General features: G+C 44.2%; 1 protein-coding gene across 7 annotated transcripts in view; it reads right to left on the bottom strand.

The window, feature by feature from the left end:
• Positions 1–17141, bottom strand: part of FARP1 (FERM, ARH/RhoGEF and pleckstrin domain protein 1) — a 186231-nt gene extending 169090 nt beyond the window's left edge. For 4 of the 7 annotated variants that reach the window (XM_081198305.1, XM_081198309.1, XM_081198310.1 and 1 more), the window contains exon 1: positions 16507–16931. The gene's annotated coding sequence lies outside the window, so the exon portion shown is untranslated. Of the gene's footprint in view, positions 1–15736; positions 15843–16256; positions 16376–16506; positions 16932–17041 lie in introns of those variants that run through there. The other 3 variants (XM_081198308.1, XM_081198306.1, XM_081198307.1) reach the window with 3 other exon arrangements.
• Positions 17142–23253: the final 6112 nt, after the last annotated feature.

Below are 23253 nucleotides of genomic sequence, written 5' to 3'. Positions count from 1 at the left end.
TAAAAATGGATGGCCGTAGAAGTCGCTTTCAAGAGCCCCATAAACTGAACCCATCTGTGGATAAACTAACTCAAATACTACATATTGCATGACAAAGCACTTAGAATGATGTCAAGAACAGAAGGTTTCCTGCAAGCATTTATGAGGGAGTGGGAAGTGATACATGTTAACAGACACCACAAGTATTTGGAGGATGTAAGCTCTCAGGACAAAAGATTAAACAAGGAAGTGGAATGGCTGAAAAGAGGAATAGTTTCATGACAGTGAGAACTTACATACAGAAGAGGTTCCTCAAAACAAAATGCCTTTTTTTCTTTCTAGAAGATTAAATGCCGGGGGTGGGGGAAGAGTTTATAAAGTGTAAATGTTGCCATTTATACAGTGGTACCTCGGGTTACATACGCTTCAGGTTACATACACTTCAGGTTACAGACTCCGCTAACCCAGAAATAGTGCTTCAGGTTAAAAACTTTGCTTCAGGATGAGAACAGAAATTTTGCTCCGGTGGCGCGGCAGCAGCAGCAGGCCCCATTAGCTAAAGTGATGCTTCAGGTTAAGTACGGACCTCCGGAACGAAATAAGTACTTAACCTGAGGTACCACTGTATACCAATGTTGGTAACTCAATGAATGGTCAAAAACTCAAACGATACATTTAGGTGACTTATCTATCAACATCCACTGTGTATTCTGAACCACTGGCGCATGTACAACATATGTATTTTCAAACTTTAATGGAATTCAACATTCCATTTTGGCTCCTTAAACCAAGGTTACAGTCACCATTTCTGAGTTTCCAACACTAGTTCTGAACTCACTCATCCCAGTGAATCTTGGGTTTGGGTTGCACTGTAAGGCTATTTATAATGATTTCAACAATTGCCTCCAGTCTCATGTTTCCTGCCCACCAAACATTTTGATACACAATGTTTTGTGTTGGAGCAACAAACAGCATTTTACGTAGGATGCCTTGTAAAATCTTAGCTCGTTATAAATCCCCACTATAGAGTTGCTAGAAGTAGCCAGGGATTTACTTCCTGAAACCAGGTTTTCTTTCATGTTTGTGGGCTAATGTTTTCACAGCTGAATTAGCTGATCATACACCAGACAATCTCTGGTACAGAGTCCAGAAGCACGTTTCTGGCCTGTAATTGGCATTTGTAAACAAGACTCAGTAGGATTCCTGTTGGTCAAATACATGGCTTCAATGCCCTGATTAACTCTCTGCTGTTCCTCATTATCAGCAGAAACAAAATAAATCATGCAAAATAACTACATACAGATTTGCCTAAGTCAGTATAATTTTACACAAGTCACTGAATTTGGGTTAACACAAAGTACACTACTCAGAGTTCATAATATTCAAGAATGGGAAAAAAAACACTTCTTAAAAAGGCACTGTTGATTAATCCATACAGTAAAATTAAACTATTGAAACCACAATATTGGACAACATATTTAAGTGTCATAGTAAGCATAATTTTATCATATCCACAAATTCATTCATATGTTACACACACACACATCAATGCAAAAATATTTGTTTAAGCATCACATCACTGCCATTCCTGTTCCCATAAATGTGAGCTAATTTAGAAGCAGATAATCCCTAAACAATTTCAAATATTCAGAGGTCGAGACTTTTATTTCTGCTTTTCAGTCATGACTGTGAATTGTCATTCTCTGAAGAAAGTAATGGAGCTCCCGCAAAGCACAAATGTTTTCATACCTTGATTTGTGAGCCCACACATTGACACACCAAGACTGCATCAAGAATTATTAATCCAGTTTTCCAGAATAAGTTATGCAATATATTCAATACATCTTAAAGCGAAAGGCAGAGCTTAAAAGACAATCCAAGTTTTAAAAAGACAACTCGCTGACAACAACTGTGGCCTATTTATTAAAACAAGTGATGTTATGAACAAAAAAAATCCACTAGAATAATTCTATGCCATAAAACAATGTTTTATGGCTCATCTTTATGTAGCCAAAACACAATCTACTGTATGTACAAGAGAGGTGTCAACGGGATCAGGGAAACTGCAAGATTTGCAGAAGTGGGGGCAGGGGGAAACACACACACAACCTTAAGGGAGCAAAACACACACCAAAACCCCCCGCTGAACATGCCTAGTAGCCACAGAATACTTATGGCCAGTGGCGAGTGAAGGGGGCAAAGGGATGAAATATGCTAGAAAAGGGAATGGCTTTTGGGTTGGCATTTAGAATAGGAACATTCTACACTGGAACATTCTGTTGCAGGTTCCACCTGTTCAGCTAAGTATCCTTTCAAACTACAGAGTAAGCAATGAAGCACTCTGTGATGCCACTTTAAGCAGAACTTATTTACTCATGCATTAGTAAAGGGATTAGTATATTACAAAGGGTGGGGTTTTGGTTAGAGTGCTGAACTAGGACCAGCGAGACTATGGTTCAAATCCTCCATGAACTTCAATGGGTGACTGTGAGCCAGTCACATTCTCTAAGCCTAACCTACCTCACAAGGCTGTTGTGGTATCACCATTTTCCTCTATGCTGAAAACTAAAGCATTCAAAACATGATGAATTCAGCATACACTAGACAAATAAAATACTTCTAAGAGTCTCACTGGGAGCTGATGCAAAGATCACACTTCTCCACACATCCAATGTTCACGTTTGCACATTCATGTGCATACCAGGAAATGTGTCAGCCAAGTGAACATTTTGGTGGTCAGCATCAATTTTCAAGATCACAGTGGCTCAACGTTTTTCAAACTACTAGAGCAATCGCAGAAACTTCTGGCAAATACCCAGTTCACATGCTACGCTTCCCTGTTCTAATCCGTGTCTCGAAAAAACCAACTCTGTTCACATGGAATATGTGTGAAATAATCATACATCACACACAAACACTACTACTATTTTTTATTTTTATTATTTATTATTAGATGTATAAAACCCCACCTTTCATCAGATGATCTAGAGCGAGTTTGATAAAATTTACAAAATCACTGAGTACAAAATCAGACCACTGCACATAAACACAATGTATAACCTTCCTTTAGTGTTTAGTGCTGAATTACAGACCATGCATACATAATGCAAACTATATACAGTATTTATGCCATATGTACATGAAGAACAATATAGAACAGCATGCCCAAAGAGCAGGAGAGATATGAATAAGCTGCTTCGACAGAAGAAAAGCAAACACAGTATGTTAACACAAAACTAGGCTGATGATCTTGCTACAATTATTTCCAACTGACTGGAGTCTTGGCTGCAATCCTGTGCCTAGTCTGACTGTTTAGCTGCCATTGAAACTCTTGATATTTAAATAGCCAACCATCCCCCAAGTTTCAAACCAGAGATGGTTCCAGATTTTTCTGGACCCCTGTCCTAGGGGCTGATAGCAAAGAGCCAGTGTTCAAAATTAGCCAGGTGCATTTTGCTATCAACCACTTGTGACCAAGTGAAGATGTCTGGACGTCAGGATGGCGCCTGACAACTCCACATGCCTGGGGATCATTGGATCTTGGCTGTTTTCACACACTAATGCCACATCCTGTTGAATTCTATGAGTTATATTTTACCTGCACAATAGGAATGAATTTCAGGAACCACAATGCTTTTTCTGGGCAGCCTGAGCAGGAGCAGTCACCATTAAGAAAGAGATCAGAATAGGCCAATATATATGTGGACTGTCCCTGGATAAAATGACTTTTCAAGTTATCAAGGTTCTTAATCCTAGGCCCAAAGTTATCATCTGAACTAGCCAGATGTTTAACTGAGAATCAGTCACTGTCCAGTCCATCATTTAAAAATAAGACTTCATAGAGCCATCTTACTCAAAAAGGGCAACTTGACATTCCATTTTGGTGCCCAGCAACTTTGGTTTAAGGAGCCATTTGGCACCTAGCTTATAGATCCGAGTTTCCAACACTGCCAGGATCAATGTACAAACATATTTTCCAAGCTCATCAATATTAGCCAGTTAACTGGTAGTTCTTTCATTTTTTTGTTTATTTTTGCCAAGCTAGGAACTTGTGAAAAGGAACAGGCATGCATTCTGTAACAGCTATCCCTACGTGATTTCATTTCCGCTAACATAAACACCCATTTGCAATCTTCATTCCACTCATAATGCAACCTAGAAGCGGATACATTCCTTTTCTTCAAGCATACCTTAGCCACATTGACCGATACATTATGGAAGGCACAGAGAGACACTGATTATTCACACATACTGCGTGCGGTGAAGAGAAAAAGATGCAAGGGTTCAAAGGCAGGGTGCACTTTGAAAACTGGTCTCAACTGGTTTTCTTTCCTTCCTCTGCTCACTACTACTGTGGTCTACTACCACAGAAGTATATCTATCTATATCTATTTGCCATCATTCTCCATCATAATATTTTACTGTATGCAACAACAGCAGCGAGAATGTTGATAGCCAATAAGTGGAAAGGAAATTATGTTCCAACCAAAGAAGAATGGTTGAATAAATTATGCGAATACTTGGAATTAGCAAAGTTGACTGATTTGATAAGAGAAAAACCAAAAAATATAATCCAGAAACAATGGAAATGTTTAAATGATTATTTATGTAGACAAAGATTAAGTGTAAGGTATTGGCTGTGTTTAGAATAGATTTACGAAAGATTTAGAAAAATTATTGATTAGATTATTTGTGTGAGATTGTATGGGAAAAATACGGGACAACAGATACAATCTTGCTTAAAATGTATATAGGAAGTGCAGTGTAAGCGATAGAAGTCAATCAATGAAATTTTATTATTTTCTTATTGATATATTTGTAGAATAAACTTGGAAGAATTTCTTCCAACTTTTCTTCTCCCCTCCCCCCCCCCGTTCCTTTTTTCATATATATGTGCTTATTTGAAATATATATGTATGTATGTACAGTGGTGCCCCGCAAGATGAATGCCTCGCAAGATGGAAAACCCGCTAGACGAAAGGGTTTTCTGTTTTTGAGCTGCTTCGCAAGACGATTTTCCCTATAGGCTTGCTTTGCAAGACAAAAACGTCTTGCAAGTGTTCCGATTTTTTTCCGCCCCCCCTTTTTCTAAGCCGCTAAGCCGCTAATAGCCTTTTAGCCGCTAATCCTTTAATAGCCGCTAAACCGCTAATAGCACTAATCCGCTAAGCCACTAATAGGGTTGCTTCGCAAGACGAAAAAACCGCTAGATGAAGAGACTCGCGGAACGGATTAATTTCGTCTTGCGAGGCACCACTGTATTTGCAATATTTTGCTTATATTTTGTATTATGTTAAATAAATTTAATAATAAATAAAAGGGGGGGAATATCTATCTATTTGCATCCATCAAACTTTTGCCTGATTGCCTTGCCTCTGAAGATGGCAGCGCTGCAGACTTCATAGACTAAAAACCGAAGTCGGGGTTTAGTGGGGAGGATATAAAAGCTTCTCCCAAACGCAGTGGATTCTTTAATCTGGCTGCCTAGTACAAATAATGACTACTCTAAGATGAGACAACAAAAGCAATTTTATTTGTATACTTTAGGGGCCCACAGCTGGATTTAATATAAGAACAACAGCAGCAGCTGTGTTGATCCTAGGAAAACACAGTGGCTTTTGAAGCAAACACCTCACCAGCCTAGGACACCTTGGGAGGCTGGGAAACCTGTCTGGAACACCTATTCTGTGGAAAATGCAGCAACTGGAGGCACAAGGTATGTCCAGAATACAGAAACAGACAAAAGCAGTAATGAATCAGGTATGGTTACCTCCAGACAGTGGCGTAGCGTGGGGGGTGCAGGGGGGCCCGGCCGCACCGGGCGCAACATCTGGGGGTTAGGGTTAGGGGGCACAAATTACTTGCCTTGCCCCGGGTGCTGACAACCCACGCTACGCCACTGCCTCCAGATAACAGGAAGCGTTGATATGCAGCACACCTGACAGTTTATGCTTTTCGAGGTTTTACACCTGGGGTGGATTCTTTACTCTTTTCTCTTGAACGAGCCCTCTCACAAGTACAGACCAGTCACAAAAAAGGCATTTAGTAGTCCTTGTAGGTATCCCTAGCTTACTGTAAGCCCCAGCCCACCAGGGGTTCTTTAGCTCCCAGGATCTGGGTGGTCAGAAAGGCACCGATATAAAAGAGGGATATAAATAAATGAGGACATGAGCGATGCTACAGTGCCTTAAAAGCGGTTGGCTATCTAATTGTGGTGATTTGCAAGAACATTTCAAGGGCTCAAGGTTTGCAAAGTCGTTGGAAGAGCTGAGAAGCAGAGGGCTTCCTTTAATCCAGAAGTGCCCAAAGTTGATTTCATAAAGTTTTACAGATTTCTATGGAAGATGTACAGTGGTGCCTCACAAGACGAAATTAATTCGTTCCGTGAGTTTTGTCGTCTTGCGATTTTTTCGTCTTGCGAAGCACGGTGTCGGGAAAGTTTTGGAAAAGCTTCAAAAATCACCAAAGTCTTTAAAAACCTCAAAAAAGGCTACCACACCGCGTTCTATGAGTTGCTCCTCAAAGTCAAGTCGCAACTGTATTAACGGTGTTAAGAAAAAGGAAACAAACTTGCAAGACGTTTCCGTCTTGCGAAGCAAGCCCATAGGGAAAATCGTCTTGCGAAGCAGCTCAAAAAACGAAAAAACCCTTTCGTCTAGCGAGTTTTTTGTCTTGCGAGGCATTCGTCTTGCGAGGTACCACTGTACTCATAATATAGTACAGCTGACAGATTGTGTAGGGTCCCACTCTTTTACCTCTACCTAGAAAACTTGCTATTTTCCTCTTAAAGGGACGGGGATCCTTTTTCAGCATGAGGGCCGCATTTACTTCAGGGTAGCCTTCCGGGGGCCACATGGTAAATGCTGGGTGGAGCCAGAACAAAAGTGAGTGGTGCAACAAATGATAATTTTGCTTTTGCGCTGTAGGCTGGTTTCCATTCTTCATCCAAGCAAGAAGCAAGGACCCATTCCAGGTTGGCAAAAAACCCAGGGCTATTAAGGGGCGTGGCCTGGGGAGAATCCCAAGGGCCAGATAGAAAGGCCTGGAGGGCTGGATTTGGCCCCCAGGCCTCAGGTTCCCCACCCCTGCCCTATAATCTAGAGCCCAAGGCAATTTCTACCTTGGAAAGCAAACCTTTCCAACCAAGATAGCTCAGTCGGGTAGAGCATGGGTCTCTTAATCTCAGGGTTTTGGGTTCAAATCCCATGTTGGTTGAAAGATTCCTGCATTTCAGGGGGGGTTGGGCTAGATGATCCTTGTGGCCCCTTCCAACCCTACAATTCTAAGTAAGATAATCCTTCGAAGTCTAATGTATATTCTGTGCATTCCTTTACTTATACTTTTCAGTCATTCTGTTCTTAGCACTGGTAAGTTGCTTTAGACTCCTCTGAAATACTTCGTTCAGAAGGGTAGCCACATTAGTGTTGTTGTAGCCAAAACAACCAGGAGTCTTGTGGCATCTTAAACAGGAACATGTTTTGATGAAGTAGTGTACTCTTGCTTGTTTTTTGAAATACATTAGTCACCTACGTTACAAAAATGAAAGAATGCTAAGATTTACAAGCCTGGGTTATTATTATTCAATTGATTTAGTTGCCAGGAATAACCTTCGAATAATGATGTATTACATTGATGCTCTTTAGAGTGGTACCTTGGTTTACGAACTTAATCCGTTCCAGAAGTACGTTCTTAAACCAAAGTGTTCTTAAACCAAGGCGTGCTTTCCCATAGCAGTGGGGGACTCAGTTTACAAATGGAACACACTCAACAGGAAGCGGAACATGTTCTGCTTCCAAGGCAAAGTTAACAAACCAAAACACCTACTTCCAGGTTTGCAGCGTTCTTAATCCAAGTTGTTCATAAACTAAGCCGTTCCAAGGTACCACTGTACTCTATATAATACCACGACGGAATTCAGAGCACACGGAAACACCATTTACCTTCCCGCCACAGCGGTACCTATTTATCTACTTGCACTGGCATGCTTTCAAACTGCTAGGTTGGCAGGAGCTGGGACAGAGCAACGGGAGCTCACCCCGTCGCAGGGATTCGAACCACCAACCTTCCGATCGGCAAGCCCAAGAGGCTCAGTGGTTTAGACCACAGTGCCACCCGAGTCCCCTCTACTCACTCCTTTTAAAAAGTTCGTTAGCTTCAGCTCAGAAACAGGTGACGCATATGCAAGCAGTAAGAAATGGTGGTGTGGTTTATTCCATTGCCTTGTCAAACTACCTCTGCCATGTTAATTATAGCATGCTCTTTCCTTCTGATGATTAAAAATCTATTGCCAGAGAATAACCTATAGAAACCTATGCTCACACACATTCAACTGAAAAAAGAGTTAAATTAATACAATGCACACCATGGCCTGAATCCAAATAACTTGTCCAACCAGTTTGGTGTATCTGAAGGTGCTCTGGACAGATTTCTTGTACAGCAGTAACCCCACCATGACACAAAAGGCTTTTAAGAAAGGAACTGTTAAAGGAGTTGTGGTATCACATGGTGATCTACTGCTCAAGGGAAAGCAAGAAGAAGAAAATCTGCTGGGTGAGAACAAGCCCTTGGGGAAGGCCCAAGCAGCTCTTTGGATCCTAGTCAATGTTTCTCCTTCGCTTTCCTGTCCTTCCATTGTTCAGGAACATTTCACACACTGCATGGCAGCAAACCCAGGTCTCTTGCCAAGTAGACACTTAATATGGAACTGTACTCAATTGCGGCCAACTTCCCGGATAAGTTCATCAATATTATACACAAGTTGGACACACCTAAGTCATATTCACATTTTACATGTCAAGTGAACACTGAATATGAGAACAATCCCTCGATCCATAAAGTATATGCCACTTATAAACGGCAATCATTTTTCAAGATTAATTATTGCCAACCAAATCTATTATTTCTGAGGATTAAGAATTTTGTGCTGTCAACTGAGTGGCCATAGAAAACTCATTTGAAAGAAAATATTTAGCTCAAGAACTACAGTTCTCAGCATGCAATTCCTCATTTTTGAAACAGCAACTGCAATAAAGTACAGCTTCATATGCCGGTAGATTGCCAACAGCAGTCTCCATGCGCCAAGCTGCTCTTGGCCATTTCAGTTGTCTCAGCTCAACTCAAGACATAACATTACACAATGGTTTGTGCTAAAATAGTTAGGAAGCTCAAACCACGGTTTCAGTTTTAAAAATCAGGCAAACTATTGTTTAGTGTTTGTTTACATTTACTTGGCACTCCCATTTCTCTGATGCAGCAACCTCCTGAGATGTAACTATGGCGTACAGATTTAATAAATTACTGCAAAGCACAGGTATTACAAAACATAGTTTGAAAATCCATTTCAAATCATGGTTTCCAACTCTATTTTATCTATACAGGCATAGCTCCAAGAAAGCTTTGCATCTACAGGGAAACTTCCTTGATATCCATCATTGGGCATGACATCTGAATGGAGTTAATATGACTACAGTCATACCTCGGGTTACAGACGCTTCAGGTTGTGTTTTTTCGGGTTACAGACACGCCGCTGCGGGTTGCAAACATGCATCCTGCACGGATCACATTCACAACCCGAGGGTCCACTGTATCTGTGAACCAAGTACGTTCTCTGTTGTCTGGTGGCAAACTTACATTTTGGATACAAACACTACGACTGGCCACGTATTTGATGGTGGAAGAGTTATAACACAGCATAACATTACTTAAAATGGATTTACTCCAATATCAACAGGTTATCCAAAGATTTATATTGGATATGTTACAAGGCAAAAATGTCTATGCACTTAGAAGAAAAACACACACACTAAAACAACCAACTAGCCCCCGTGTTTTAACAGTTATTTCCTCATCCTCAGGAGAGCAATCTACTTAAAAGAAGGCCTAGGAAGAAAGATATCATGGTTTAACAGAATGTTACTTTCAACATATCATGCTACACTTATACAATTTGCAGTGAACAACAACATTTCTTAACAAAAGGAAAGAAAAATTGAAAACTTGCTCTGTCTTGCTTTCAATTTATAGACTAGGGAACTCCAGATTTTTAAAACTTCTACTTATTACTAGCAAGGAATGCCAACTGATTAAAGACTCTCAAATCGATTTGCTGTCAAGCTTTTCAGCCAATTAAATCTAAGTCAATCACTGACATTTTGTAATGTACAGAAAGGACTCTGAAGTTCTTCGAAGAGTTCATTTTCCTTAAGGACAAGGCAGCATAAATTGCAATAAATAAAAGATACTATTCCACATTAAAATGACAGCATCCGTAATATGCCCCAGATGTAGTAGGATGCCAAACAGCTTCTGAAATGAACATCTTCAAGATTCATCTATTCCAATCAAAGATCAAGATACAGTGGTACCTTGGGTTAAGTACTTAATTTGTTCCGGAGGTCCGTTCTTAACCTGAAACTGTTCTTAACCTGAAGCACCACTTTAGCTAATGGGGCCTCCTGCTGCCGCTGCACTGCCGGAGCACAATTTCTGTTCTCATCCTGAAGCAAAGTTCTTAACCCGAGGAACTATTTCTGGGTTAGCGGAGTCTGTAACCTGAAGCGTCTGTAACCCGAGGTACTACTGTATATTGGCACAGAGCTCACCCTCATGCCTATCAACTGCTTTTGGTTCTTATTTTTAGAAGGAGAGAAAGTGTTCCATGAAAACTTTGCTAACTATTGATAAATCTTATGGGAAAAGTTATCCTTCAAGGAGTTCTACCAGCTTCGGCTCATTGAAAAGGAAAATGGCACATCTATATAGCCCAGCCATTGACATGCCCTTCAAGTGCCCCATCTGACTTTTGTTGTCAACATCACGGGTTAGTTGAGGGGCAAATTTTAATCAGCCACTGAAACTCAAATTGAATAATCACACTGATTAAAATCGATTAAAGCTTGCAGTCCTAATTACACATAACCCACTATGGGTACTTCCAATCCCGATGCGGAATAACCTTGGAGAGAATGTGCACCCTTAAAAAGAAGAAGAACATCAGATTCATGTTTCTGCCTGGTAAGGGACATGGACAACTGTATACAAATGGTCAAGTACGCTGGCTGGCAGTGCAAACTAGGGCAGATGACAAGGAAAAGAAATAGGTCAGGGAAAAAATCCCCATGTACACACTGTCCTCTGCCACAGATCCCTCTGCTTTAAGCTGTAGTTTAGTTGTAGAATTCCTGTTTTGCACACAGAAAGTCCAGGTTCAATCCTCAGCATCTTCCGTTTCAAGTAACTCAGGTACCTGGTAGGTCTGTAAAAGACCTTTGACTGATAGGCCAAAGAGTCACTAGCAATCAGTGTGGACAATACAGTCGTACCTTGGAAGTTGAATGGAATCCATTCTGGAAGTCCGTTTGACGCCCAAAACGTTCAGAAACCAAAGCTGCTTCTGATTGGCTGCAGAAAGCTCCTGCAGCCAATCAGAAGCTGCTCCTGCAGCCAATGAGAAGCCACGGAAGCCCCGTCTGACATTTGGCTTCCAAAACTAGTTTGCAAATTGGAACTGTCACTTCCGGGTTTGCAGCGTTCAGGAGCCAAAACGTTCGAGAACTAAGCCATTCGAAAATCCAAGGTACGACTGTATTGGTTTGCTTCTAGTCTCCATAAAACCCTTTTTCAGGTGCCTTCAGATCCTCACCTCATTTTTGGGTTAGCCAATAATCACTCTCTCTATTTTTATATCAATCTTTCTTACTGTGGATTGGTCTGATGATGGCTGGGGAGAGGAATTTAGAACTTTTTAACATTCCAGAATAAACCAAGCTTCATGCAAAGTATTTTGTGTTTGTTCAGTTTTGCTGTAAATATTTTACAGTACAGCATTCAATTTTAAAAAGGAATTAAAAAAAAAACAACCTAGAACTAAGACTCCACACGAAAACATATGCCAAAAGCTCTTTCCATGATTAAGTTTCTCTGTGACCATCAAATGCAATCCCAAATTAAAAGAACCTAAATTGATTTTAAAAGAGATTCTGCATGTCATCAGGATTCCAGAAAAACAGAAGGGCATAAACATGGGGAAGCCATTATTCTTGCATCTCCTTGTTGCCTGAACTGGGATGTTCACAGCTGATACAAGGGAACATAATGAGACATAAGGGAAGAGGTAGCCTCCAAGGTCATGCAAAGATCATGTCACACAAGATGCAGAGGCAAATCCGGGTCTCCAACGGAATATACCAGCAGTTGCAGTCCACCTTGAGACATGTACCTGTATGACATACATGTTGGTGCACATGCATTTCTGAGGACCTATCTATGTCATTAAATGCCTTCTATTTTTAGGTATACATCAAAACATGTAATGTGTGAAACGGTCCTTCACAACCCTTTTGGACTTCAGTGCTGTGAAATGAATTTCACTGTGCCCAGGTGTATAAAGTCAATGCATAAGGAAAGCTCAGTTTCAGCATCACGAGAATGCATCACTGTGGAACAGCATTATGGTTGCAAAGACAAGAGCGAGAGATGATGCCACTCTGACAACACACAAGGTATAAGCAAGGCAGCTGCAGAAAGTGCTCCTCAGATACTACTGCTAAACACCATCAAACCACAAAGGCAAAACCCTTGTCAATGCTGTGATTCCTTAGCATCCCAGAGATGCAGGTCTTGTCAACCATCATTATCTCAAGTCTTCTCTCTGTCCCCTGTGTGGACAGTCAACAAGAACCAAAACAAGCAGAGGCCAGTTCGGATGGAAATAAATTAAACTGTGTATCTGTATATAATTCCTCTATGACAGCAATAAGATTATCTGGAAAGGGGAAGACTGACTGAAGGAACCACAAATGTGGTTGCCTAGTAACAAAGCACACATTCCCTCTTCCAGTCTCATCCAGAAATAATATATTACAAGTATTTTTATACTACTCAATTAATTTCCCAGGGCAGTTTACAAAAAGAAGAAAAGAATTAAACTGTAAGCAACAAATGGTAAAAGCAGTGTTAAAGACAGTGGGATTGATATTGTCTTACAAGCATGGAAGATAAAAAAAGGTCTCTGCCTGGTGCTGAAAGTGCAATTAGGCACGTGGGCCTCTCTGGGAAGTGCTCCACAAATGGGGTGCCAACACAAAGAAGGCCCTTTCTCTCATCAGCCCCTGACTCAGCTTAGGTGGCAGAGACACCTGCAGGAGTCATTTCACAATGAAGATCTTAATTTACAGAAAGGTACCTAGGGAGTGGGTACAGAGAGTACCCAAGGGCAGTGATGTTTCCTTAGCACCTCCCATGTGGTTCCATCTAAAGTAGTTCACATGCTGGCATGAAGTCAGCTATGAGGCTGCAAAAGCAGAACCCAGTCAGCCCGTGTGCAAACAGGAGTGGGAAGATTGAAAAGAAGGGGATTCCTTGGCCACTGGGTCATCTGGAAGCAAGCAAGTAGGCTGAGGACTATCAGATTTCCAGAACTGCATAATGCACATTTGCCGGAAGGCAACCTATAGGGATCTGAGCTAGAGCCACATAAGGGCTCTGGAAGTAAGATGAGATATAAATGCATTGATCAGTTAATTTAAATGATAGCTCTGCTTCTACCACTTCTCTAGAAGGTTCACAACTAAAAGCTCCCAAGAGCTTTATACAGCACTATTCCAAATGGCACAGAAGTCCTCCCCCGTCCCCGTCCCCCGCTACAACAAATGCAGTAGACTCAATGTGCACCTGTGGCTTGTGTGGGGTGCCTCTCAGCAAGTGCACAGTTCCTTTGCAATGGAGAACAATGCCCCCCCGCCAAAGGCTGATGGCACAGTGCTCCTGGGCATGTTTTATTTGGGAAGAAATTACATCTGCGCCTGTCTAATACTGATCCTGCATCTCACCCTCAGGGTGGTTGTGGCCCAACAGATGGTTCATTGCATTAGAAGTGATCTAGACATGGCAGGCGACCCATTCAACTGAAGGAAGAGAAAATCTGCAGCTCTGCTCTGTGCTAGCTATCGATATGCATGGTCTCCCACATACCATGTAGTCTTATGGAATGTAGCTGCAAATTACTATCAGCCATTGCATGCTCCTTATGGACTGTAGCTGCAAATTACTACCAGCCATTGCATGCTCCGTTTACTAAGAGGCTGCACATGTATTTGCATTCACCGTTCATGCATGTAAAAAAGCAGCCAATACCTTCCAAAATTCTGTTGTCTGTTTCATTCTCTTTCCTATACTTCAAATTCCTCTGCAGTGAGATGCATGTAGTTTATCAAAAGCCCAGTAGAGTTAAGACTATGTAGTTTAGCTAGGAGGGGGAAACTCTTCCAAATGATCTATAGGGCAGGGGTTGCCTGCTCCAAGATGAGGTGAAGCAGGGTGTCTCCTGACCTTCAGGCATGGGAAGCAAGTGCCTTTTATCCCTTGCCACTGCTGCCAGAACACATCATGATTTAGGAGCCCACAAGGGCTTTCTTGACTTCATGGAATATTTGACCAACGACCAGCATCTCAACCTTTGGCCACAGTGTGAAAAAGTCCCCAAACAAATTTTGTACTGCCTCCCATAGCCTCAAGCACGGTTCTTTTCAATGCTCAGTCAATTCGCACATTCAGCTGTGAGTCATCAGGTGTTGAGCAATCAAGTGATAAGAAAGCAGCTGATGTAAACATATCTGTGAAGTGGCCCAAATAGACCATACCATGTCTTATTTTGGTTGCACCTGAAACTATGTGATCAAGGCAAAAGAAAAAAGAGGGCCACTGCCATGGGACCAAATAGGTCATGTAACTCCTGATCTTGGAGCTTCACTTCTTATTAATTTAGAATGATTGGGTCATGGAGAATGGGGTGGCATGTCACATATTCTTTAGCATTTTCTCCTTTGTTGACTCAGTTGAGATCTGGGGTATCAGCTGCAACTTAGATCCAGGTTTTCAGCCAGGGGTGTGTGTGTGTGTGTGTGTGTGTGTGTGTGTGTGTGTGTACAGCCTGTTGTGTACACACACACACACACACACACACACACAGAGTGAGCTTAAGTCCAGAGGGCCTTCTTGGTAGCTGGATTCTTTAGTTCCCTTCCATAACTTTCCCCTCGTCTCATCCGTTTTCAAAAACAATTCACTTAGCTTGTACTACCATATTTACACGAATCTAATGCGCACCTCAAACCTTGAAACCAAAAGGGTTTGGTTTGCCGGCACAATCAAATCTAATAATGCACTCCCTGATTTTCGCGACATTAATTTGGCCAAAAAAGTGCGCATTGCATTTGAGCAAATACGGTAGATAGTGCGCATACCTTTATGAGCTTCCATGGTAGGAAGGCAGCAGTTGCACTCTGGAGCTGTAAAGACACTGTGCATTGTTCAGCTGCGAGGTCTGATCATGGGAGCCAGAAAAGGGTGTGTTTCAGTCAATTCAAAACCTAAAACACCTGGGTACCTGTCAAGAGGCTGGAAAGCCAAATGGCACCCCTTCCAACTAATTAACATGAGGCACAATCTAGGGGGGGGAGACAACCACCCCTCCTCCGAAATGAACCGCCAGGCTCTTGAGAACCCATCCTCTCACTTCAACGGGACACACTGTATTGTGCCCAATAGCTCAGCTTTGATTCCCCACCTCCCACCCTGCTTAAAAACACCAGGTATCTTCCAACTGAGGCAGATACCACACCTTGGTCACCAAGGCCTCCTTTGAATGGCACCCCCTACCTTAGCTGCGCACCCCTCCCCTGCCCATATTGAGGAACCCTAATAAATGCTCCGCGATCCCCTACCCGCCCCGCCCCCCCCCGCTGGGTCGAGACCCGACCTTTCGCGGAGTTAAACGGTTCCAGATGAGAAGCAAGGCTGGCTGCTCCTCCCCACGTCTGCCCGTCCCGTCCATCCATCCCAGGCGCCCCCTCGGCTTCCTTTGTGCGCAGCCAGCTCTGCCGAGATGCACCGCCCGGCCGTCAATAGAGAAAGGCGAGCCGGATGGTTCTTATTCTTATATACAAAGGGGTAGGGTAAGGCGATCTGAAACACACACACACACACACTTCAAAGGTCCCCCCAAGACGAAAGATCGCATTTGAAGCCTGGGGAGGGACTGGGGGTGGGGGCGCGGGCCCACCAGAGATACTGCAAAGCGAGAAGGGGGCGGGGAGAGAGAGAGAGAAGTCAGAAGCGGAGCCCTTCGCCCCAGCAACTTCCAAATCGGATCGAGGAGACAAAAGGCAACTTCTGGAAGTAGCGGCGCGCAAAACCGGAGCGGGGGCGTGTGCCATAAAGACGGGGGGGGGGAGAGAGAGAGAGAGAGCGCAAAACACAGCACACAAACATACACACACCTCTCAGCCTGGTCCAAGCGGATTTCCAGGGCTGGCGCCTCACCCCCGCAAGAAGCGTCTCCGGCGGCGGACGAACATAGAAAGGGCTGCTTCTCCTGCTGGCTGCCTCGCCGGAGCGGCCCCCTAACCCGCGCCGAGCCCGGACTCGGGAGCCGCCGCCCCCTCCGCCCCGCAAGCGCCCACGCGCCCGCCCCCTCCAACCCCTCGCCCCCATTGTTCGCTCCGAGGTCCGCGCGCCGCCCCTGCTCACCGTGCGCGGCGCTCCTCCCGGGGCTCGCTCTCTCGCTGTGGTGGCGCAGGACGAGTCGGCTTGGGGCCGCCGAAGGGTCCGAGCCATTAAAGGCTCCGGGAGGCGGTGTGGCGGCGAGGAGGAGGAGGAGGGGGAAGGCAAGGGGAGCAGCAGCGGCGGCGGCGAGCGGGCGACGGGAACGAGGGCGCCATGGCTCTCCAGCTTCGCTCGCCTTTTTGCGCGCGGGGAAAGGGAGGCCAAAGGGTCAGGGGACCGGAGCCCCGCCGACCCAGGAGCGGGAAGCGAGCGCGGCTGCTGCTGCTGCTGCTCCTACCGCCGCCGCCTTCTGTTTCCCCTCCCACTCCCACTCCGGCCTCCGCCTCGGGGAAAGGCGCGGCGGCGAAGAGCCCCCTCCAGCGTCCGCGCGCCAGTCCTGCCCCTGCTGCTGCTGCACAGGCGGCCCCCGCCCCGCCCGCCTTTCTTCTTCTCCTCCTCACGCGGAATAAGCGCAACCCGCGCGCGCAAAGCGCCCCCCACCTCTCCGCCCAAGACTCACCCTCCGCACAGAGCGCGGGGCGGGAGGAGCCTTTTTCCCGCCTTCTCGCCAAGGGTCAACTCATGCAAGTCTCTCGTTTCGGACGAGGCGCGGCGGAGGCCACAAGCGTCCGAAGGTCTCGACGGCGCGGGGTTCAAGCCGAGCCACCAGGCAACGGCTCAGTACCTGCGAGGGGTACCGCCAACTGCAATAAAATATTGGGTGGGGGGGCGGCCAGGTAAGCCCCGCCCCACACAATCGATCACATGACGTGGCACACAAACACGCTATTCGAATGGAAACGCCCATCATTTTTTGGGGGGGGGGTCCCATAAATATTTTATTTTGGGGGGAGGGGAGCCAGAAAGGACGTCAGCCCCTAGGAGTTGGCTCCTATAGTACCTGCCTTGCAAAAAATAAAAAAAATCCAGGTTCCTTTCAAATTATTCTTGTCTCCAGGTCATAGGTGCCAACTCCCTGGGGGCCCCAGCACCCACAAAATTCCCCATGAAGGGGCCCACTTCCCACAAATTTTGGTGCCAGGGCCATGCACACTATGGCACCCACAGTCACCGGGCTAAGTTGGCACTCCTACTCCAGGGAAATCAGATTCACCACTATCCGGAGACCTGAACTATCGTCCCTTCCCCACAGTTCTCGGTTACTTACATCTTACGATGGCAACGCATAGAATGTGTGCAGCATAGAATCATAGAATTGGAAGGGACTCCATGGTCATCTATTCCACCCCTGTAATGCAGGAATCTCAGTTAAAGCATCCATGACAGACGACCATCCAATCTCTGCTTAAAAACCTCCCAAGAAGGAGAGCCCACAACCTACTGAGGGAGACCATTCCACAGTCAAACACCTCTTAGTGTCATAAAAAAATTCCTGGTAGACCTGGATTTGTACTTTGCACATGGTCGTTGTGTTTGCCATTTCCCCGGCTCTAATGACTCACAAAAATGATGCTACAGTACTTGCAACAGCCGGCATGTCACCTATGGCTTTGTCTTTTTCTTCACTATGTACTACTTAATACATATTCAATATGTACTACTGCTAATGCAAGCCGATTATAGTGTTACTTGGGGCTGGTATCTATGGGAAGGAGGCTGCTGGATTTTGTAATTTATTTACAAATACGCAGGTTCAGCATAGGTGGAGGCACCAGCAAACTTCACATGATTATTCAGACTGTCATGATATTCAACTAAGCTTTACTCAGATTAGACCCATGGAGCTAATACAGATATAGTCTTTAATTTCAATTGGTCCACTTTGTTGACTACAGCCCGATGTTTCCTTGAGCCAGCCAGGAGGAATGCTACTTGAATATCACCAGTTACCAACATTCTGTTGTCTGAGATGTTGACTGGGTCAGTCCCATGCTGGTAGGCAGCCCCATTAACAGAAATCTGATAAGAAATCTATAACAACGTACTCCTCCTTTGTAGAGAAATCAGCAATGAGATGTGCAACCCAAAACCCTATAAAGGTATACGGATGGCCACTAGGATAGATAGCTTTAAGACAGTATAGGCAAAAAAACCAACAACCACGGAGGATAGTTCTATCAGTAGCTAAGACCCATGTGAACCAAATAGAATCTCCATATCTAGATACGCCTAGTGGCGTAGCGTGGGTTCTCAGCACCCAGGGCAAGGCAAGTAATTTGCGCCCCCTAACCCGTGGATTTTAGCACTCGAGTCTCTTCCGCGCCCCCCCCCCAGATGTTGCGCCAGGTGCAGCAGGCTCCCCTGCACCCCCCACGCTACGCCACTGCTCCCACCACAAGTCTTCAGGACAGCCATCCGAAGGCTGGCACGGGGAGAAGGTCTCTCCGCCCCACCGCCAGGCTTCGGAGCAGCCTTCTGAAGGCTGGCGGCGGGAGGAGGTCTCTCCGCCCCACCGCCAGCCTTCGGAGGAGGTCCGAGGACAGTGGGGTTCCTGCTTCCTCGAGGAGGGCTGGCCAAACGCGCCCCCCCAAATGTTGCACCCGGTGCGGCCGGCACCCCTGGCACCCCCCACGCTACGCCACTGGATACGCCAACCAATAGCAGGGGTGGTCTATTGCCTCCATGCCTTGCTTGTGGTCTTCCTGAATTCATCTCACCAGCCACTGTTGGGAACCAACTTTTTGACCTGGTGCACAAGCATTTTTTCTTAGTTTTACATTATGCTTGCCTAGGCTGGTTATTGAATTTACACAATGGGACCGTGTAAGATTGCAAGCCTGTCCTTGTACTTTATGTGTGGGGCAATCCTAGACATATCCCCCTCTCCCCATATATATGTCCCACTGTGTTTGATGGGGCTTACTCCCAGGTAAGTGTGCACAGGGTTGCAGTCTTTATATGGCTGAAGTGAATGGCCAGCTTCATGGGAGCATTCATATTTTCCGAAAATGGATGTAAAATTTTGTACAGTGGTACTTCGGGTTACGTACGCTTCAGGTTGCAGACTCCGCTAACCCAGAAATAGTACCTCGGGTTAAGAACTTTGCTTCAGGATGAGAACAGAAATCGTACTCTGGCGGCGCGGCAGCAGCGGGAGGCCCCATTAGCTAAAGTGGTGCTTCAGGTTAAGAACAGTTTCAGGTTAAGAACGGACCTCCAGAACGAATGAAGTTCTTAACCCAAAGTACCACTGTACCCATGTTTTTCTTCCTGTTGGATGGAAGGAAGCTGGGCCTGTTTCTTTCACTTTTGATTTATATTTTCTCTATGGTCAAATGTGGGTCTCAAGAGCCAAGGAGAAATAATATTATTGGTAAGTTAAGAACAGGCAGGGTGTGGTCCCAGGAGGTCTGGAAACCTCAATCACCTCCCCATTTTTCTTTTACCCTCCCCCCACACTTTGCCTACATGGTGTCCTGGACCCCAGACCTACCTAGCCAAGCCAAGGTCCATCAACATGGGCAGTTGAGCAAAAACAGCATCTCAGCTCTGCTTCCTCTTTGTACTTGGCCTGCTGATTGCAGCATCTGGGCTTGATGAGCCAGGCGACCCTCACCTGTTCCAAGCCTACTCCAGCTGAGGAATCACACACCTCCTCCCAGAGCACTGTACCATGGAGACCATGGTCACCTGCCATCTTAATTTGCCAGGAGGCCATCTCCTCCATCAGAGCACTGGTGGGAAGGAGAGAGAGATGTGGGCATTTCTGTAGCTGCAGGAATGCCTCAGAGAGGAAGATCAACAAAATCCGAGGGCCCCTGAGGTACCCTTCCAGGGAGCGTAAGATAGCCCCCAGGTTACAAAAGCCAAACAAAAAAACAGCAACCAGTGGCTGCTGTTATCTAAGGGAAAACCAATGGATCAGAAGCTTGCATGAAACAAAGACAATAAAAAGAGAAAAAAAAACTAGATTACACTGTAAGTAGAAAAAGAAAAATGCTTCACGGTGGTTTTTGTTTTGTTTTTGCTACTAACCCCACACCTTTTTCTATTTTAATTAAAAGCTTCAAAACTGCTGAATAGAGGTACTGTAGTTATTTAATTAGCCATTACACCATTATTCTTCTAAGCTAGAGGCTGATGCTCCTGACTCCATTTCTAATCAGGAGACAAGTGGGATGCTTTAAAAATTAAATAAAGGTGTTTTGATGTCTAGTCTGCTTCACCTTGAAGTTCAGAACCTATAACAATGTTTCGATGTAGAGACCAGCAAATTTTCGGTGGAAAGATGTTGTATTACAAAATATAGACCATAAATGATTAACCTGATGATGGTTGTTGTTGTTATGATATTTGCACAATTATGATACCACCACCAAATTTGCCTGCAGGTATCGTCTCATACCCTCCAGACTTTTGTGTTGGCATCATCGCTGAGTAGTTTCTGCAAATTCATGGATGTCTACTGACTAAAATATGGATTTCCCCTGTACAAAATCCAGAAAATGAACTATTCCTCCATGTAAGTCTGTCACTTAGTAGAAAACTGCCAACAAATTTGTTTTCTGGAGTCTGACGCCCAGTTGCAATAAATTAACCTTTGATATGTAATCCCAGCTGGTGGGCTGTGGTAGTGTTCACTGTGGTTGTGTGCCTCTTCCCAAACCCACCCTATTTTGTGTTTTCTTCCTTTGCATTCTCCTCCCCTCTTGGTTAAGCATGTATCAGATTCATCAGCAAATCTCCAGACCTGGCTGGAGCTCCACAGGGCTGCTCAGCCTGTTAGTAGAACTTAATCTGAACTGAAATACATTTAAGTTATCATTTACTAGTCCCATTGACTTAAATGGGAAATGAATGCAACTCAATCCAGACTTGTGTATGCAGATAAAGAAACTGCCGTTTCATGTCAGCAAAGATGGATGATGATACAAGATAACTATTTCAACAAACGTGAATAAAGTAATACTGACTATTGTGATCTTATTATCTGCATTCTGTATTAAGACACATTAAAAAATTGCATGACATTAAAAATGCACATTTTATGTTTAAAAGGTGGTTAGAAATTGTGAGCGTCTCCTCTGCCCATTCTCTTTGGTTCTGCTCTTGAGTTTTCTCATTCTACCCTGCGGACCTCTAAAACACATGCCTCTTCCTAAGTTCTTTCAACTTCTATGTTTCCTGCATTTGTCCATCTTTCTACTCAGTCCCTCTAATTATACCACCGTAGTTCAGAGTATGAAAGCTAAAGGCTCTTCTGTGACATCAGAGCAGCTCATCCAATCAGTGGTAGTGTGTCACCACCCCCACCATCAAATGCTTTAGCAAAACCACCTTATATAGAGATAGGTAACAGGGCTGCAACCCCCTTCCTCTCCTCACAATATATTTTGCTCCTCTAGTAATCTATGCTTTTCTTCATAAGCTTGACTGCTGAACATGGTCATGCACTGCTTTGAGCATGAGCAGATAAGGACTAGATTTGCCAGGAGGGGTGTACGTCCACTCAATCATCCCTTAAGCATCTGTCTGAATTACAGAGGTTCCAAAGGAGCGGAAAAGGATGGATGGGGAGGTTAATGGTCTCATTATTTCTGCTGTTGGCTGGTAACCTATTTCTGCCCCTCATTATGTTCTCCCTACTACAACCCACAGAGTGGGGAAGTGTATCAAAATAGCTGTAATGCACATTACAAGGATGGTTAGGAAGGGAATCCAAAAGCTGCATGGCCCGAGCATCCTGGCAATGACATCAACGATTTAAAGAATGCGCCTCTTGCAAGTTAAAATGTACATGTTATACACACCAAGTAACTGAAAGGAACCATGGCCCATAGTCATGAATGCTGTTAGAAGAAAATGCAGTGGATTTCAGTCTGTAAACAAGGAGGACTGATGCAAAGAGAAAAGTACTAGGCAATTCTTAAAGTGGGTAGCTGTTAGGCAGACCTGTAGCTACGGTGGGACTAGCCAGGGTTTTTTGGCCCTGGGTGAAACTTCCAGAGGGGCCCCATTGAGACTCCCAGCCTATGTGTGTGTATGCAAATGCGTTTGGAGGGGGTTGCCAAACTGGGTTTTTGACCCAAGTGAAATAAAGCCTAGTTTCGCCCCTACTTTAAGGAATTCAGGAGGCCCAGGTTTCATAAAAGTGGCTGTGGAAGAGCAGTTGTGCCTCAGAGATCAGTTGCTTGCCTAGCAGAGAGAATAGTATGCCTGTAAAAGCCAAATTAGGTAAACACCATTGGTATGCTGTCTCCTGCCTCCCATTATTTGCATTATTTTATGCACTGTGACTTGTTTGTTGTTTTATAGTTTAGAAACCATTTATAGTAATTGTTAAGAGCCAATTTCTGTGCAATTATTTGCTGACATTAAATTTTATTGTGTACCATTATATTCAAATGGATTATTGAATATTTATTAATTTATTTGATATAAGTTTCTTATTATAAAGTTACGTTTTTATGATGACATTTTTGTGTTGGATCAGATTGTTATAAGGTGTGCAATCTTTGCTGTTTCTTCAACTTCACTGAAACAAATGAATGGTATGTGTCCCTCTGATGCACCCATATAATTTAATCTGTTTTCCTTCTCTCTAATTTTAAAAGCTCCAGCCTTCAACTGGGGCTTGTGTCCCATGAGGAAAGAAGAACCCAGTATACTCCTCCAAAGACAGACATAACAGTAGAAAGACTAATCTTTTAACTTTCCCACTTAAGGAGACAGAGGGTTAACCCACCCACTCACACAAGAATGGAATCATAAGTATGTTTACTCATGAGTAAGTCCCCCTTCAATGGGGTTACTCCTTCATTAATAGTGTTT

Source organism: Podarcis bocagei (genome assembly GCF_964188305.1).
Source record: "Podarcis bocagei genome assembly, chromosome: 6".
Taxonomy (NCBI): domain Eukaryota; kingdom Metazoa; phylum Chordata; class Lepidosauria; order Squamata; family Lacertidae; genus Podarcis; species Podarcis bocagei.
The sequence above is the reverse complement of the archived record's forward strand: the minus strand, read 5'-3'. Positions and strand labels throughout refer to the sequence as shown.